The 17,883-nt window shown below is 51.1% G+C and overlaps 1 protein-coding gene across 2 annotated transcripts in view; it reads right to left on the bottom strand.

The window, feature by feature from the left end:
* The window catches only part of SIN3A (SIN3 transcription regulator family member A), a 63,045-nt gene extending 56,035 nt beyond the window's left edge, over positions 1-7,010 (bottom strand). For both annotated transcript variants that reach the window (XM_069481687.1, XM_069481696.1), the window contains exon 1: positions 6,872-7,010. The gene's annotated coding sequence lies outside the window, so the exon portion shown is untranslated. The remainder of the gene's footprint in view (positions 1-6,871) is intronic.
* Between the last annotated feature and the right edge of the window lie 10,873 nt (positions 7,011-17,883).

Below are 17,883 nucleotides of genomic sequence, written 5' to 3'. Positions count from 1 at the left end.
CTGGACAACTAAAAATATATAGAAATAATTAGCCGGGCATGGTGGCACAGGCCTGTAGTCCCAACTTCTCAGGAGGCTGAGGCAGAAGGATTGCTTGAGCTCAGGAGTTTGAGGTTGCTGTGAGCAAGTCTGATGCCACGGCACTCTAGCCTGGGCAACAGAATGAGACTCTGTGTCAAAAAAAAGAGGGGGAGGGGAATGGACTAAAGAGAAGCAATAACCAAGCAGAGAGAACAGAATCCAAGCTAGAGATGCTGCTAGTACTAAGTGTAGTAGGGGCTGGGGGTGTGCAGGTAGTAAAGGGTCAAATTCTGCATAGTATTTCGAATATGGAGCAATTGCTGATGGACCACATATAAAAAAGAGAGGGAAAAGAGGAGTCAAGGATGCCTATTGGCTATCCAAGAGGAGACATTACAAGGGCCACTGGACATGTTAGTCTGTAGTATAGGGAGAGATCCCAGTTACAGATAGGAATTGTAGAGTCATCAACATTGTTTGGATTTTAGTAAGGAACTACAGTGCATATACTGTTTATCATATCCCTTTTCCCAGCCAGGGCTGGGGTAGCTCCCCATAATCAAGCACAGTCACATTTCCGCATCAAGTGGGACAGCCTAGATCAGGTTGTACCCCTAGGTTAATTACAGAACCAAACTTACCAAATAACAAACAAACCTAAAACTCTTGCATTTCAGAAATGCAAATAAGGGACTGTGGACTTGTATATTCCTCAAGAGCCTAGTCAAGTTAGTCAAGTCTAGTTAAACCCAGCCCTGGAAGGTACCAGCAGGACTAAAGAAGGGTCCACTGTCGTGATGTCGTTGAATTCAAATAACACGCAGACACACAAGAAAGAAAGGGAGTAGCAAAAGAAGGGGCAAAAAAGAAGTACAGCAGTTAGAAATTGCCACCAATAAATGCCTAAGTATCTTTAACAAATTAACTGCCATGTGAGTTGTATTTAACTCACACTAGTTTTGAGCCCGGGGCCTCATGAAGCATAAGTAGCTCACACATCTTTTCACCTTGGGAGCCATGAGAACTATTTTTCAAGTTGCATATAACTCACACACAGTAAACAAAAAAATAACAATTTTTAATAAAATTAGAAAGGATCCTTCTGTTTTTGAAGTTTTCTATTTTCGTAATAAAACACTGTGGTCCCGAGAAAAAAAATTTTTTTCTAGTGTGGCAATCAATGTGTTAAAGCCAATTTCAACTAAACAAAGGTAGCCTCTAGTTAAAAAATTTTTAAATGCCATTAGAGTTTAGTTTGTAAACAACATATCACCTACCATGTACCAGCATTGTCGTGGGGACTGAGGCTAGAAAATTAAATCCCAATCTGGATAGACTGGGAGCTACCGGTGCAGCAATCTCTACAGAAAGCCATATGAGACAGTTGCCCTGCACACGTGTAAGGACAAAACCTCTATGTATTTGCTTGCAACAGACTGAAAACAAATCCCCTGTAGCTAGTCTTTTGAAGAAAGAGAAATTTACACAATTAAAGGAAGCCAAGGTTTTCTTTTATAATGTGTTTTTAAAAGACAGATAATTGTCTAAAGACAATCAGAATTCATATACATTTTTTGAAAACTGTCAGGGCCAGCAGTGGTCGATGCCTGTAATCCCAGCACTTTGGGAAGCTGAGGTGGAAAGATCTCTTGAGCCCAGGAATTTGAGGTTGCAGTGAGCTATGATAGTGCCTCTGCACTCTAGCCCAGGCAACACAGAGACCCTGCCTCTTAAAAAAAAAAAAAAAAAAAGGATAGAATATAATAATGGCAAAACTCTGATTCACAGACTATTCAAGTACGCTGCTAGATAGGTTACCACATTATTTAATTTCCATCTCAACAAAATAAAATTTCAAAATTATGTACTTAAACAACACAAGGAAGGTCAAAATCCTAAGATATTGCTTCTATAACTTTTTTTTTTTTGGAGACAGAGTCTTACTCTGTTGCCCGGGCTAGAGTGAGTGCTGTGGCGTCAGCCTAGCTCACAGCAACCTCAAACTCCTGGGCTCAAGCAATCCTCCTGCCTCTGCCTCAGCCTCCCGAGTAGCTGGGACTACAGACATGCACCACCATGCACGGCTAATTTTTTCTATATATATGTTTTAGTTGGCCAGATAATTTCTTTCTATTTTAAGTAGAGATGGGGTCTCGCTCTTGCTCAGGCTGGTCTCGGACTCCTGACCTCGAGCGATCCACCTTCCTCGGCCTCCCGGAGTGCTAGAATTACAGGCGTGAGCCACCGCCCCCGGCCTATAACTTTTAAAAGTAGCAGAAACAGGAAGGCATGTGAAGGAATAAAAGTTTTAGGGAACAATAGTTGACCATATTAACAATATATATTGAGCTTGACATATATGCCAAGTCTATAATTTCTTTACTGTGATTCTCTTTTTCAAAAATTTTTTTAAATTTCTTTTTTTGTTGTTGTTAGACAGGGGGTTTTGCTATGTTGCCCAGGGTGGACTGCAGAGGTTATTCACAGGTATGATCATAGTGCATTATGGCCTCAAACTCCTGGGCTCAAGAGATCCTCCTCAATAGCTGGGATTACAGGAGTGCGCCACCATGCCCTGCTTGTGATTCTTAAATATCTTCCAAAGTAGTAGAACAGATCAGGTCTGCAAACTGAAGAGACCGTAGTTCACAAGCTCTAAAACAAAGACTTCAAGAGAGAATTCAATTTCAACATGATATCACCACTTCTAACATTCCAAAGTGCTCTCTGGGCACTTTGAGTGAGTTGTCTAAGGACATTTAACCACTCACATCCACTGGATCTCAGATTTCAGACTACTTCATGTTTCTCATTCAATTCCTCTCTTCCTCCACCCCAAAGATGGACTGTCCCTCCTTAGAACTCCTTATAGCACTTTGTACTTGATTCTTAAGGCACCCAACCCTCATTCACATGCAGTAAAATCATATGTCTCTTTGCCTTTCCATATAAGAAGTTAAATTCTTGGGAACGAGACTCTTCCGATGTCAGCCCAGAGCTATTCAAGCAGATGATCAAAAAAATGAGTGTTGGCTCAATTCACCTGTAGAATCTGAGTCCCGTTCTTTTCCCTTAAAGCTGCTCTCAAAAACACACTAATGGTTCCTCAAAAGAATTAAAAATAGAATCACTATATGACCCAGTAATTCCACTTCTAGTTATATATATCCAAAGAAACTAAAAGCAGGCACTTGAACAGGTATTTGTATACTAATGTTCATAGCACCATTATTAACAATAGCCAAAAGGTGGCAGCAATTCAAGTGTCCATCGACAAATAAATAGATAGAATGTGGTATTATATACACAGTGGAATATCATTCAGCCTTAAAAAGGAAATTCTAACTCGGGTCACAACATGTATGAACCTTGAAGACATTATGCTAAGTGAAATAAGCCAGACACAAAGGACAAATACTGTCTGATTCCACTTATATAAAATACCTAGAGTAACCAAATTCATAGAGACATAAAGGAGGTGTTTGCCTAGGCTGGGGGAGGTGGAATGGGTAGTTATTATTCAGTGGATACAGAGTCTCAGTTTGGGAAGATGAAAAAGTTCTAAGGATGGATGGTGGTGATGGCTGCACAACAATGTGAATGTATTTAATGCCTCTGAACTGAAAAATGTTTAAAATGGTAAATTTTGTTATGCATACTTTACCACAAATTTTTTTAACACAGCACATTGAGGCCAGGCTGGGTGGCCCACACCTGTAATCCTGGCACCTTGGGAGGCTAAGGTGGAAAGACTGCTTGAGGCCAGGAGTTCAACCAGCCTGGCAACAAAGCAAGACCTCAGTTCTACACAGTATTAAAAAACTAGCTGGGCATGGTGGCATGTGCCTGTAGTTCCAGCTACTCCAGAGGCTGAGGCAGGAGGATCACTTGAGCTCAGGAGTTTCAGGTTGCAGTGAACTATGATGGCACCATTGCACTCCATCCAGCCTGGGTGACAAAGCAAGACCCTTTCACTAGAAAAATAAAATAAAAAGCACACTGTTCCTTCTTTGTTCACTATCCATAGACAGAAGCAGCTGAAGTATAGGGATGACAGACTCCAAAACCAGACTGCTTGGGTAAAGTAAAAGCTTAACAAACTCTTGTCTGGTGGAATTATCCAAAAGGGTGAGAAAGCCTTGAAAAGCACTGCACTAGACCACTGAAGACCCCCGTAACTTTTTTTTTTTTTTTTTTTAAACAGGGTTTCACTCTGTTGCCCCAGCTAGAGTACAATGGCGTCATCATAGCTCATTGCAGCCTCAAACTCCTGGGCTCAAGTGATTCTCCTGCCTCAGCCTCCTGAGTAGCTGGGACTACAGGTATGCAACATCACGCCCAGTCAATTTCTCTATTTTTTTGTGCAAATGGGGTCTCGCTCAGGATGGTCTCCTGACTCACCTCAGTCTCCCAAAGTGCTACAGACAAAAGCCACAGTGCTCCGCTGAAAGGACCTTTTAATTCCAACTGAAATTCCCAGGTACTAACATCTGCCCTGCATAGCTCTCCAGTATCTTGCCTGGGTGCACTGATAGATGCAAGATGTAAACAGATCTATGCTTCACCAGGAATCTTATCAAATTACTAAACACCTCCTTCCTTAAAAAAGAAAAAAAAAGTCTTACTCTTTAGGTGAACTATTAAAACCTTCTTAATTAAAAAATGTCAATCTTTCTAAGGTATTTAACTTGTCTCAAAATTATAGTATAAAATGCTGATATCCAGAAAGAACCATTTATGAAAATTTTCCTAATACAGCCTAATCAAGTTCTTACGTGAATCCTGAAAGCCTATGTGGAACTTCTAACCCAGGCATACCAACCAAACAACATTATTTTTAAGGGCACAAATTAGGTTCTTCTGTGTTTCACAGCATATAGTACCACAAATGGTGAGAACAATTATGTATTGATCAAACCTTCCTCAATTGTACATCATTCTCCACTGTCTTTGCCAGTTTATATCATGAGGAAAAACACCCAGGCTTTTAGTCTCCACACCAATTCTATTACAGCTATCATTAACTAAAGTGCTACTGTTGCTGTTGAAACTTCCTTAACTGAGAAGGTGGGACTGTCTTCACATTAATTAGTATACCACAGGGCACCAAACTCTCAGCCCCTACTGACCAAAGCACAAATCTAGAAGTTAACTTCAGCTCAGATAACTAATCAGAGGCTCATTCACATGTTAGAGCATAAACAGACACTGATACCACGTTTCTATTCCCATGAAAAATGTCAAAAACATTTAATTCTCTTAACAGGAAAAGACAACGTATCAAGTCAGAGGAAAAACCTCATCTAATGTGGTTATGTATACATACATTCAATCTGAAATGCCTTAAGGCCACTCCCCAATACAGTTGGAGGGAAATACACACACAGAAGGCTACACTAGTCCACAACTTCACCCTACTCTGAAATAAAAAGGGACAAGAACACTATGTTCCATAGACTATTAATAGAAGGTGGTCTAGATGGTCTAACAGAATTACATCAAACAACAAAGAGAAGACTTTTCACCTAATTATCTAAATCGAAACATTTCTTTGGGAAACTAAGCTCATATAGCAGAACCATCTGTACAACGAAAGCATTCAAAAACACAAGTGTCGGAGAAATTAGAGTATTTTATTTAAAGTCTGAGTTTTTTTTTAAATCACCATCTTTAAAACAGATCAGTTTTGAAATTAAAATGTAAATCCAAACCTTCCTGTTATAAAACTCAGCCTTGTTAAGAGCAGGAGCTTCCACTGCCTTTTCATGGCTAACCGAGTTTAAAGTCCTAAGGCACCGAAACAGTCGCCAACTTTAGTACCCACCACCCCATTGGCTAAAAGAAAGCCCCGCCCCGTACAGCCACAGTAACTGAACATCAAGGGAACTCCAGGAAAGGCTGTCCCCGGCCACAGTTCTACTCTCCTAGGGCTCCCCGCCCCTCCCCCACCCCACCGCCACGGAAGCACGATCACCACCGGCAGCACACACTCCTGGCAGAGGACCTTGAGCACCTCGCCCCAAGAGTTACAACCAAAAGGGGAGTGGCAGTGGCCATGCTCCCACTCTCCTGGCCGCGCGGGCCATCCACGCTGCGCGGAGCAAAGCTGAGACGACAGCTCTGGCAGCGGGCCCCGCGCCCCAGGCAGCAGGCAAGGGCGAGCCGCAGGAGTAAGTCCCAACACCTCCTCAACTCCCCGGCGGGGCCCCGCCCACCCCACGGGGACATGGGCGGGGCGGACATAGGCGCCCGGACTCGCAGCCAGACCCGACAGCGGGATTTCCCTAGCACCGCCTTACCGCCAAGGAGGCGGAAACCCAGAGCAGGGGGACGGCAAAGGGGAGTGGCATCGTCGCTCGGTACGCCCCCTCCGGCCAACCGGATCCCCGAAGGCGGAGGAACGCAGACTTCACGCCCCCTCCCTGCCGCGCCCAGAAGCCACACGCGGGAGACCCTGGAGCCGTCCCCCGCCCCAGCAGGCTGGAGCGTGGCCGCTCGCCGGAGGCCCCGCCCGCCCGGGAGGCTGGAAGGTGGTCGGCCGCAAACAGCGCCGGGCGCGAGGCCGGCCCCGCCCCTCCTCCACAATCGCACGCGCGCGCCGGCCCCGCCCCCGAGCGGCGGCGCGAGCGCCCGCCCCCTCCGCGCGCACCGGGACTGCGCTCTCCTCCCCCTCCCGCACGGAGCACTGCCCCGCTCCGCCCCCCACCCCCCTCACACAGCTACACACCTCCCGCCCGTCTGCTCTACGGGAAGCCGAGGAGGTCAGCCCCCCTAAAAATACACACCCTCGAGCCCCGCGTTACCCGCCACACCAGCCTCCCACCCGGCCCCCCGGCCGGCGTGCTCTCACCGCAAAGCTGCTTCACCCGCTCGTCACTGCGTGTCCCTCTCGGCGTGACCCTCGGGCTCAGCAGGGAGGCCCCGAGAACGGCGCGGGGCACAGGCCTGCCGAAGCGGGCTGGCAGCTACCTCTCCACTAACGAAGCGGTCACAGGCCCCGGTGCCCAGACTGGGAGGGAGGGAGGGAGGGAGGGAAACTCCGAGGGGGGAAGGGGAGGGGGGAAGATGGAGAAACCGTCTCCGCCGCCTCTACCGCCGCGGCCGCTTCTCTGTTACCCGGGAAATCCCGCCCACTCCCCCGGCCCGCCCCGCAGAGGGAAGACTCAGCTTTGTTCCGCCACAGGACGCATTACCCGCCCGTCAAAGGTGTAGCCAATCACTGCACCCCGCCTGCCTACTTCCCGCCCCTTCCCCCTCGACTGGGAGGGGAGGGGAGCCGCTCACCTCCACGCCCCTATTGGCGGGGAGCTTCCCTAACTCAACCCCGCCTATTGGAGACGGATAGCTGAATCCCACCCCCAAGCCGCAACACTATTGGAGGAACCAGGGAAGCTCTTCACGTCTCATTGGAGGACACCACATACCCCGCCCAGCACAGTCTCAGCCACAGGCCTAACAAGTTGGCTCCCGCCTCCGCCGGTCATCGCATTGGAAGGCTAACCCTGGCTCTCCCACCGCCCCAGGAAGGTAAGTAACCGATGTGGGGTAAAATGTCTGTTAAGTGAAACAGGCTCCTCCTACCATACTGCCGGGCCAGGCCCCGCCCCCAGCAGTCGGATTGGATAGCGTGGCGCCGGTAGGAGCTCCCATTGGCCAGGGCGCCCGTCTAGGAAGGAACGGATTCTGCCCAGCGCGAGGAGGCTGAACCTTAGCAGTCCTTTTGTGGAATGTTTACACTAGAGACTGAAGCTCCGAGTTCCAAGGCCCCGACAGGGGGTGACGGGGAGCTCAGCAGCGGAGACCCCATACCCTGGGATTTGAAGGAGAAAGGCTGCAGCATTATCACCGGGGAGGAACCTCCTTACGAAAAAAGAGAGAGAACCTCATCCTTCCCATCCAGTTATCTTTGCAATCTACATTCCGCACGCTGCGTCCTTATCACAAATATCTGTAGAGCCGGCAGCCTCTTTCAGCAAGTAAAGTACAGTCTGGAGACGTAAGCCGAGAAATAACCTAGGGGTTGCCAGCTCGCTGCTAGGGGTGGCTGCACACTCCCAACTCCGACACTCCCTAGACCTGCAGATGCAGTCCTGCGAGGGCGGAGATAACCAAAAGAAAGGCGGGCCCTAACAGCTACCGCCCCGGCAAGCCTCCGGAAGGCGGAGCGTGAGGCAGAAGGTACTCGCGATCTCCAGGGTAGACCTGGACGCATCCTCAGACTTGAGGAAATGAAAAAGGAGATGGAAAAGACCAAAACAGGCCACAGCACAAATTAACCTTGGGAAAACGCCACACTCAGAGAAAGGATAAAACGTCCGGAGTTACAGACAAAAGAACGGCGTTCACTTTCTCCTTGGCCAGAGTGTTAATGGCAGTCCCTAGGCCCTCTGTGTAGGCAATAGTACCTCCTCGAACACACAGAGACAAAGTACGAGAGCTAGGTTGCTTTTATTTATTCACTAAATAGGGCGTGGGCCTGACGCCGGCCTTGCTGTGGGGGGCGCTCTCGCAGCGCCAGGAGAGAGGGCGGGACTAGAGTCTTCCCGCTCTCTGGAGCAGAAAGGCTATTCCCCCCAGAGAGCTAAGTGAGACCCCAAGGGACAGGCCATAGGGAACCCACTCCTAGGTCCAACACTGTCCTCCCTACCCTAATCAAGCGGAGACTGCCAGAAACGAGCGCTGGCAACAGGTGGGCCTGACTCCAAGGATGGCTTTGAGCCGCGAGGCCACGGCTGCAAATCGTGAGGTCCACGAGTAGCCGACAGGAGAGAGCAGCCTCCCAGTAGCCAAGCCCTACCCCAGGATGGAGCTCTAAGTCATACCGACCAAAGCGACCCCCGGGCCAAACTGCTCGGAGGTCAGGAAGCGACGCTCCAGCAGAACTGACCAAAGGCTACCTTCAACTCTGGGCTGCCCTCCCCCACACAAGAGTATGTGCCACATGGCACTGCCACCAGGACATCAAAAACCATTCAGAACCCAGGCCAGGATGAGGCAGCCCCCGACTTCCCTAACCATCGGGGACTGGCTGCCCTGGATCTTGCCTGAGGCTTGCTGGCCAAGCCAAGGCTGTCAGTTTTAGTGAGAAGCAAAGACAATGCCGGCGTCTACTGAGTTCTCAAGCTTAAGCTTAGGGAAGTCAAGGGGCGTGGAAACAGCCAAGCCATAGGTTCAGAACTTTAGTACTTGGCCCCTGCCCATAAGGGCAGATCCCGCGCGTTGCAAAAGCCCAGAGCTACGCTCCCCAAATCTACTCCACACTGTAATCCCCTGGCTTCACCCCGAAGGCTGCCAGACCTCGAGCCTCGGTGAAATCTTTGTGTGCCTCCTCAGCTCTCCCCCGTCAACCCCCCCGGCCCGCCAAGGGCGCAGAGACCAGGACTTCCGGGCGGGAGGGCAGTTCGGAGGAGCGAGGCGGGCCTCACACATGTGCGGAGCGCGCTCACGAGCAAAGAGAGGGGGCGGGGAACAAGGGTGGACTTCCCCCTCCGAGCTCGCTCCGCCGGAGGAGGCGGGACTATCCGAAACTACCAATCAGAAATAGGGGCGGGACCTCGCGCCTCAACGTAACCTCAGGAATCCTCTCTCCTCCCTTCACGGAAAAAAAAAAAATCCTAGCAACTTAAACTCCAGCCCGCCCTCCCGATAGGCGGAGCTCGAGAGAATGTCATCCAATCCGTATCCAAGAAGGGAAAAAGGGAGTCTCGCCCAGCCAGTGGAAGACAAGAGAAGGAGGGGCCTCGAGAAGAGCCAGAGGTGGGTGGGAGGACGCGGCCCCGCCCCCAGCTTCCCTCCGGGCGGGTTGCACAAGCCGCCGCAGAGTAGATAGTAAACAGTCTGGGCCAAGGCGTGGAGGCCGGGGCAGCCCGGCACTGCGTGGCCGAGGCGCTGCACCTTCTCTCCCCGCGTCGCCCCGCCCGGCCCCGACGACTCGCGCCGGCGCCCCGCCTCCCGGCCCGCGGCCGCCATCGCGACTGACAGACGCGCCCCCCGCGCCCCTCCCCGCCCGCTGATGCACTTCCTTCCCCGACTCCGAGCGTGGAGACTGTTTTCCCAGTTCCCGACCTTCACTGCCCCTCTCAGGCCGTCCCTTGTGGGCGCGCGCACACGCCGTTCCCTCGCCCCCGCCCGTCCGGCCCGCAGCGGCAGCTCGCGGAAGGGGAGCCCGCAGCCGCACGGCCGGGGGAGGGGAAGGGAGCCGCGGCCGCCGCCGCCGGGGGTGGGCGGGGAAGGAGGCAGCTCCATGTTTGCAGGGGATCAGCTGGGGCCGCGGGGCGAAGCCGCGGAGTTCCTGGAGGTTTTCGCACCCCGGGTCTGAGCTCCGCGCCCGCTCGCGGCCTAGCGGGTTCCGGCACCGAATGCCGGCTCCAGCTCCACGGCCCGGGACTTCAGTGAGCACCGGCGGCTCGCAGAGCTGCTGGGAAGGCGCAGGGAGCTCTTCCCGCGGCCGCTCCCGCCCCCGGCCGCCCCCCCGCCAGTCTGGGGTTGCCCCCGCCCCCAGAGTCCTTAACAACCGCGGGCCCACTGCGCCCGCGCCTCTCCGGAGCGCGCCCACCGCCCCTCCTGCAAGTTTGCGGGCAGAAACAAAACCCCCGGGCGGCTGCCGCCCTCGCCCAGCGTGGCCACCCGGGGAAGCTGCGGGCCCCGGCCAGCTCGCTAACTCCAGCTCGCGAGCAACTCCGGCGCCGCGGGCTCAGTGGGCCCAGCCGGCCGGGCTCGGGCTCCCCCCTGCCGAGCCCGCGCGCTGCAGCCCGGGCCCGGTTCCAGTCGGTGTGCAGAATCCCCCCTTTTTCTTCTTTACAATATTTTTCTGGTTAAAGAAAAGGCACAGCAAGAGCAGGGGATCTCCTCCTGCTCGCCCCTTCCCCAGTCCGCCGCCAAAACCTACCGAAACCGACCGCCGGGTGAAACAAACTAGACGGTACAGCTGGCGCATGGGCGACCCCAGGCCGGGCCGACCCCTCCCCGCGGTCCAGCCCTGCTTGGAAACACACACTGGCGAGCGGGCGGCGCCAAGAGCGCCTTCCTGGCCTGCCCCTCGCCTGCCGCGGCCGCGGGACTCCGGCCTCCCCCGCTCAGTCCCGGGGCCCGCGGCGCCCACACCAACGTCCGGCCGGCCAAGCCGAGCAGCCGGCGAACTAGCCCCCCAAACGCCCGAGATTGGGGGGACCAAATTAAAAGCAGCTGTTTAACATACCTTCCGAGCCAGGCGAGGAGTCCTGAATGGGGGGAACGCCCCCCACGGGCCATTGGCTCCCCGTCGCTCACGTCAGTCACCCTGGGCCCACCTCCCACCTCGCCCCGCCTCTTCCCCTTCATTGAACGCCCCCTCCCTTCAAAGCATATAAATAAATTAATTAAACTAGCCGCAAGTGGGAGACGCGTCCGTGGCGGAGACCCCTACATCTCCCGCAGCGCCGACTTGAGTTCCCCGAGGCCCTCGGACTAGAGGGAGGCCTGCGGGGCTCAGATCCGCCGGGCGGACGGGGAGGAGGAGCTATCACAGCCGCCCGCCCCAACTTCCTTCGCAGACACGACCCATTTGGAGCCGGGCAGTGAAGCGGGTAGGGGTGCCCTGGCGACGGGCTGGAATGTCCAGACTCCACTGCTTGTGCGACCTGTGTCCGGCCCACTCTGTTCGGCGCCTAAAAATGAGCGATGCAAACGGAAAGCCCTGCGTCCAGGGCAACAGGCACTTGTCTGAGCGCCGACGGTGAGTGAGGCTGACATTCATACCGCACCTGCTGCTCCGTGCAGCTACGGCCTGGCTGAGAAGCTTATTCTGCTCTCCAAGGCCTCCAGATCCAGTGGAGGAGAGGCTACAGAAAAAGCCAAGGCAAGGCAGGAATGCACATATAGACATCCATAGGAGCTCAGAGAAGGGAGATTCCTTCTAGCTGAAGGAAAATTGGGAGAGGTTTCATGGAGGAGGTGGCATTCAAGTTGGATCTTAAAGATTTCATCAGGCAAAAATAGAGTGGCAAGTCATTACCATCAATGGGCACAAAGAGGTAAATGGAAAACATTAAGGAGCTTCACATGCGGCTGTAGTAATGAAAATCCGGGTTGAAAAGATGCAACCAAACAGTGAAGGACTTAATATTGGTTAAGACTCTTGGACTTGCACAGCAGAATGTGCCAACAGCATGGTCGCAGGACCACAGGCCCAGAACTATGGTTATGGTGTAAAATGTTCAGCATGCTGGCAGCTGGATGGGTTCAGAGAGTGGCTGAACAAGAGGTACCTATAGGTAGCCAGAGGAAGCACAGAGGATGTTGTAATACTGGGTTTGGAGACTCTAGAGGTGCATCTTATGGAAGCGATGGGTGGAGTAAGCCAAGAGAAGTCTTCTTTTCTCTCTCAGCCACCCAGTGCAGAAGCCTTCCCCACCTTCAGCAGCCCTCAAGTCAAAGCTCTGACTCAGATCCTTCCCCTATATCATTTGCTGTGTTTATCCTAACTTCCAACCAAAAGCAGTTTCTGGGGGTGGGGTGGGGGGGGCGGGCAGAGGCTACCCTATGTCTGTGTTCAACAAAGCCAAGCCTAGAGCCAAGACACACATTATGTGAGCAAGAAAGTTTGCTGAGGCATTGAGGAAAGGAAGTTAGTGAGGATAAGATGGGGTGTACAGAACATGAAGGGCCTTGGAGTCCATTGGGTAGAATGGTGGCCTACTGCCAGTTGAGAGACTGTCCCAATAGTGCAGGTGACATGTAAAAAGGACTTGACCAGAACAATGACAATGGGGAAGTGAGAAGAATAAAAAAGGAGGGCTTTGTCTGAGAAAGACTCAAGGGGAGTGAGTGACTGATTCAGTGTGGCTAGTAGAGGGACAGAAGTAGTCCATGGCCTGCTGTGTGAAGAGATGGAAGAGTTTGAAGCTACTGGGTGGGTGATCTGGGTGCTACACCTAGCATGATCAGTGACTGGTATTACAGTCTTGGGCAAGTCCCTTCCTCCTTCTGGGCTTCGGTTTCCCTGTGAGATGGAGGTGGAAATTGGAGTGGAAAAGATAGGCTGTAAGGATCCTCCCCTCACTCAGAGTCCATGTAGGGGAAACTTGCCACTAAGAGAAAGGGCAGGTGGGAAGAACTACTGATTTGGGAGTAGTGGGTACCCCAGGTGGAGTCTGAGGACTAGAATATGGGTGGTAGCTTGGTGGATGGAATCATTGAGGAGAAAGATAAGGAGGAAAGGGCAGGAGATGAATGTGTGTTCAGTGGGAATCCCAGCCCTGGCAGAGCCATTGAGGTCAAGGTTCATCCTCCCTAGAGTGAGGATCAAGCTTTCCTATATCAGAACAGAGATCCCCTGATGTCTGGATTCCCATCTCAGATACCTGCTGCATTTCCTAAGAGGCTTTGCCCTAGCTGACAGATACCGTGTCAATGTGAGATGAGGCAGAGCTGAAAGAATACTAGTCTAGAAGTTGAGTCCCTAGTTCCCACTTAGTCCCTTCCTATCTGTGGATCAGCCTCCTCTCCTGTGCAAGAGGATAACACAGCAATCCTTGCCCTGTTATGAGGATCAAATGTGATGATAATGTGCTTTGTCACTTAGTGAGGTTCTGAGTTTCTGTGGAACCCAAAGCATTTCATGGTGATCCCGGGCAGCAAGTGGTGTAGGGGTGGGCAGGGGTGGGAGGTGGGGCTGGGGGGATGGAGGTAGAGCTCAGGCATAATGCAAGCAATGGGGAGCAACTGTAAATACAGATGAAGCTTCACTTGCCCACTCCCTGCTCACCTCCTGCTGTGTAGCCCAGTTCCTAACAGGTAATGGACTGTTACTGGTCTGTGGCCCAGGGGTTGGAGACCACAGCTGTAGATAAAGTTACTTTTGGAGAAATCTGCAACTAGAATAGTTACCTCCACTCAGAGAACCAGACTTCACTGACACTCCCCACCCTCCTAAGTGCCACCCTGGTGGGGGACTCCTCATGAACACTCCCCAGACAGAGCTCCTTGAGGACCGTCACTCTATCTGATTCACCTCTGATCCCCCAGAGCCCACTGCACTCAGGCACAGGAGGCTCCTTGGAAGGGGACCAGTGATTGTTTCCGACTCTCAATGTTGACACTACACAGTTCAGCCAGTCCCAGACTCTTTGGCAATGTGACTATTTGATTTGGTGACACTGTCCCTCTAACTGCACTGAGGATTGCATCCATCCTACCTACACTCCATATTACTAGTGAGGATAAATAAAACTTAGTGGGTCAAGGTAAGGGCTCTCCTTGGAGAAATCACATTGGAAGGCCAGGTTCTGGTACTCAGGAGGCCTCTTGTGTGTGAAATGTCCAGTAGATTTTGTGAGTTGGGGATTATTATCCTTACTTGCAGATGAGCAAAGTGAGGCTCAGCGCAGTAGAGTGATTTGCTCAAGTCAGATAGCCCAGGCAGGCCTGTCGTGTCCACTGCTCCGCATGCTGTCTCTGCACACGCAGCGGCGATGCAGGCCGAGGCCTCTGGAGAACAGCCTGCCTCCCCTGGGCTGCACACGCCTTGCGGCCCTCACTCAAAGACCAGTTTGTCCTCAGAGGGTTCTAATTGATTTCTGGCCCTTTCCAGAAAATTATCCTCAAAGCAAGATTTGTCTCTCACACACATACGCAAGTCCTCAACTCACAACACATACGCTCAAAACTGTCACACCTTCTGACACTGTCAGTCTCACAGACATCTCTCTCTCACACACACACTCCCTCATTCACAAAAAAGGACTCATTCACAGTTGGTTTTTTTTTTTTTTTTTTGAGACGGAATCTTGCTCTGTCACCCGGGCTAATTTTTTTATTTTTAGTAGAGTCAGGGGGTCTCCCTCTTGCTCAGGCTGGTCTTGAACTCCTGATCTCAAGCGATCCTCCAGCCTTGGCCTCCCAGAGTGCTAGGATTACAGGCATGAGCAGCCCCCGCCCGGCCCCATTAACAGTTCTTTAGGGTGCTTATGGTAGGTGGTAACTGAGAGACATTTAGGGCCTGCATTTCAGTGACTCTGCCAAAAAGACCAGCACCAGTGCCCTGCTAACAGAACCTTGAAAGCTACAGAAGAGGACCATGGATGGCTCTGGAATATCCAGGTAAAGGGAATCTGAGGGTAGCTCCCCACCCACAACCCAAAGCATCCTCTAGGTTCAAGGGAAAAAGCTCAAGCCCTTGGTCAGAATCCCAGTGTAGCAATTTCCTAGCAGGATGATTTCAGCAAGTCATTTATCTTTTCAGTGTCCTTATCTATAAACTAAGAATACCTACTTCAGTGGGCTGTTGTTAGATTTAAAATTAAGTATGCCTAGCATTGTCAAGAATTCTCAGACCTTTCCTCCTTTCTTTCATCCCAACCCCCTTCTCCTGGCCATTCAAATGCAAACAAAGTTCCTGGAGTTGCAGTTTGCGAGATGAGCCCCAGAATAGGCCTCAAAGATCAAACAATCCCACTTTGTGAAAAAACTCCATTTCTCTGGCAACCAGCATTAAGTTGTATATATTCCATTATTTCTGATTTCTAGGAGGCCTTGGAGGCTTGGGATTTTTGAGTGGAGTTAAGACTGCTATTTACTGCCTTGAAATGTTTCCTCCAGCAGAATATTAGTTTACCATTCTGGGTCACTCAGCATGTTCCCCAGTTTACCTGGCTTTACGTTTAAAGTGTTTGCTTTTGTATACCAGTTGTTTGGTGACTTTTAAGCGCAAGTTCCTTTGTTCAAATTAAATCTTATTCAGAAGCCTAATTTGTAAAATAAAAATGTGGGCCTTGTTTTGCCTGAAGTGAGAACAGCCTGAGCCCCGCAGTCTCTATTCCTTCACCTCTCATTGCCTAACAGCCACTTAGTCCCTTCAAAGACCTCTAGTGAACCCCCATTTCTGAATGGTGTTCATTCAGCCCAGCCACCTACCTCTCAGTAGCCTGTGACAATGGAAGCTGGCCTTGTCCTAGTGATCAGTATCCTTCTGGAGCTTTCTTCCTCTACCCATTCCCTAAATGTTGGCGGCCTCTCCTCTCTTCTTGTCTTCCTCATTCTTCACTTATAAGGCTCATTGCTTCTGTCTAAACGAAGTTCTAAATTGACATGTCCAGCCCAGAATCTGCTCTGAACAGCAGACTCCAGACGTCCACTGGCTGCAGGCCATAGAAAAGGTATTCATTAAAACACAAGAAAGAGACCCCACAAGATGACATGGCTGACCTTCCCTCAGCTGCGCATCCAGCCAATCTTGAGGCTTAAGACAAACTCTACAGCAACTTAGAGAAGAGGCCAGATTCTGATGTGGGGGAGGGGTAGAAGGATGTGAGCCTGGAGCAGGAAGTTGCGTCACGCCTTTTTTGACTCCCTTCTCTCCACATCTCACTGTCTTGCTTGCCTACTCTAGTCATCGTAGTCAAACCATCAGGAATGTTATTACCCTCAATTGTTGAAGGCACCACAGCTCCCAAACTCCATCCAACACTCCTAGCTAGGATTCCAGTGTAATTAGCTATGTCCATCATGGCCTTTGCCTGAAAAATATCAGTATTTAAGACTGCAGCATGCCAGATTTAGCTTAAACGGAGGAAAAATTTTATGACAGCCAAGGTGAAGGAAGGAGATTTAAATACTGTAACAGGCTTCAGAGTGCTAGATTTCTATTTGTGGAGAAGACCCCCGTCTTCTCTGTGGTCAACTAAGAGCAATGCAGTCCAAAATACCTGATAGTCGCAAGTGTTCTGTGATGGTAACCACGGGGCGGAAACGTCCTGAGAGAAAATGTGGTTCCTAGGCTGGTTGGAGCTTCCACTCCTGCCTTTGGTAAGCTAACATTGGTCTGTGGGCAGTGACCAAGGCCTGGAACAAACATAAGACCTAGGTTGTGAGCTCTGGGACCCTTGCTCAGTTCATTCTCTGACTCTGAGTCACCCTGTCTATCCCACATTGAGCAACAGGGAAGCCTTGAGGCCTACAAGAGTGGTCTTGGAGATTACAGAGGAGACTTGACCTGTTTTTCATCCAGTTGGGGGCCACATGGGAAGAGAACTGAGGAAATATATGGAAGTGGCTGCTGCTTGAAAGAAAAGACTTTGAAAACAAGCTACAACTGGGGAGTGCAAGTGGGAGCTGACGCAACTCAAGTTGGGCCTGATAGTTCCTCCATAGGCGCCTGTACTGTCTAACAAAGAACTAGACCCTTAGAGGACCCACAGTAGGACCATCTAGTGCAGCTCTTTCTTTTACAGAGGGAAACCAGGACTTGGGTTGGATAGAGTGGAAAGACCTCAAAACCACGAAAGAGCTCAGTCACTCTGGAAAAGCTTTTCGACCTGGCTAATACCTCGTGGCCTCCCTCCCTCCAGGTCTCTCTGATTTACAGGAATCTCTGTGTGTGTCTGATTGTTCCTAGAGATGTGAAGCATCTCTTTGGGGGCAGGAACCACATTGCTAAGGCCATGATGCTAAGTAGTACAGTCTCTCAAGAACAGATCCTACTCTGTCATTTACCTGCATATTGTCACATGGAGACAATAATGGGGGGCCTCCTGGGCTGAGGATGCTGGGGCACCCTTTACCTCAGGAGTCCCATCCTAGCCCACAGGGATGGGCAGGATGAAAGAGCAATAGGAAAAAGAGAGGACGGGGGGGGGGATTATCTCTTGTGTTTGAAAAATTATATACCATGGCAATGTTAGAGTAAGTTAGGCAAAAAAACAGCAAAGCAGAAGCAGAACAGTGCTTTAGCCCACAATGCTTTCTTTTCTCCCCTGAACATGTTTCTCTTGCTTTCTTCACTAAGTCTCCTGTGTGAGAACCTTGACTTCCTGGACAGATTCTGGGCTCCGTCTCTGCCTTCCCTTTCCTTTACCTCCTCCTTTAACACCTAGCACAGCTAAGCTC

The sequence above is a fragment of the Eulemur rufifrons genome, chromosome 2 (assembly GCF_041146395.1).
Source record: "Eulemur rufifrons isolate Redbay chromosome 2, OSU_ERuf_1, whole genome shotgun sequence".
NCBI classification, from domain to species: Eukaryota; Metazoa; Chordata; class Mammalia; order Primates; family Lemuridae; genus Eulemur; species Eulemur rufifrons.
This window is presented reverse-complemented; position numbering and strand designations above follow the sequence as displayed.